We start from the raw sequence: 1918 nt of genomic DNA, 5'->3' as shown, positions 1-1918 counted from the left end.
CAAACTTAAAATATCTTCCACTTTTGTATAAGACGACTTTTAAATAGTAAAGCAAGATATTTTTGTCTATCTCACTCGTTAGCTTAATCAACTGTATCAAATTATTCAATTGAAGCAGAAAAATATCTCAGACAAGGTCGCCAAACAAATAAACAGAATGCCAAGGACGTAGCTTAAAAAAGTCATTTTTGAAAATAAAATTCCCCACTCAGTGCCAAATTCGAATTCACTAATTAATTAGAGGTAAAAGAGAAATAAATTATGTTTCATTAGTTCCTTCTCCAGGCACACAAATAAGCCACTTACATAAACAGGTGTGATGGGAGATAGTCAACACAAACTTGAAATGAAAATTTATGTGACGGTCTTTGAGCTTTCCAATGAGATGTACACTCACAGGCAAAAGTTTTGACATACCGGAGTCTTTGACGATACAGAATTAAAGTAGATTATCTGATTTTTTCACATATTCAAGAAAATTATCTAATGGTAAGCAAGCTACTACACAGGAAAATATTATACGTACTCGAGAAAAAATATATTGACTTTGTGGTAACTGTAACGTGGGTCAGATATTTTGCTCGCGACTGTACATCATTTCCGAGGTGAGACTTTGAAAGAATTCCATTAGCACCATACAAGCAACCATACCAACCCGGATCAAGCCATCGCGGTGAGGTACAGAGGTTGTGTCGTCCCACACAGGATAGATTGGTCCTGCAGTGGGGTGAATTCGAGAATATATATATATATATATATATATATATATATATATATATATATATATATATATATATATATATATATATATATATATATATATATATATATATATATATATATATATATGTACATATCTATATTTATCTATCTATACATACACACACACACACACACACACACACACACACACACACACACACACACACACACACACACACACACACACACACACACACACACACATATATACATATCTATGAACGGGAAATTGTGGAATATATTATATTTAAATTCATTCCGCACATAGTGTTGGAAACTAATACTCGACGATTACTTTTTCAATAAAGCTGCGATTTTGATTGGGGGGATGAACCATGAAACAGGCAAGAAACTATTTCCTTTTCAAATAAAACACTCCTAGCATTCCAGATCGATAAAATTAGATAAACTTTATTTCACTTCATTTTGTTTTTAATATCTAGCAGACGTGCTGCGCAAAGCGTGGAATCCGTTACAATTCCGATGGAGCAAGTACACAGGGCACAGGTAGCTGGGACGCATAGGAGTCTTGGTATCGATACCTCGCCCTTTTTATTATGCAAACGTAAGATACTCTGTAACAAAATCACTCTAATTCCACTCGTCTTTTTAAAAACATTTGTTCAGGGAGATTCAAATTAGAATTACATATATTCTTCTAAAAGCTACAACGCACAACATGCTGCAGGCGTATTTATGTTAATAAATTTGCGCAAACTACACTAAACCCAGAACAACTTTAATTGCTATAGATTAACTAGTATATGTTTCGAGTGAAGGGACTGGAGTATTAATCAATCACAGGACACGGTGTCGTAAATTGGGGAGTTGATAAGATATATACATGTATATATATATATACTGTATATATGTACAACACTGAATGGGTCCCAGTGATTAGAGATACATTTTAACAACCACACACACACACACACACACACACACACACACACACACACACACACACACACACACACACACACACACACACACACACACACACACACACACACACACACACACACACACACACACACACACACACACACACACACACACACACACACACACACACACACACACACACACACACACACACACACACACACACACTCATTCATATACATACATACATATATATATATATATATATACA

Source organism: Oratosquilla oratoria, chromosome 9, assembly GCF_046742065.1.
Source record: "Oratosquilla oratoria isolate Oo_2021 chromosome 9, ASM4674206v1, whole genome shotgun sequence".
Classification (NCBI taxonomy): Eukaryota; Metazoa; Arthropoda; class Malacostraca; order Stomatopoda; family Squillidae; genus Oratosquilla; species Oratosquilla oratoria.
This window is presented reverse-complemented; position numbering follows the sequence as displayed.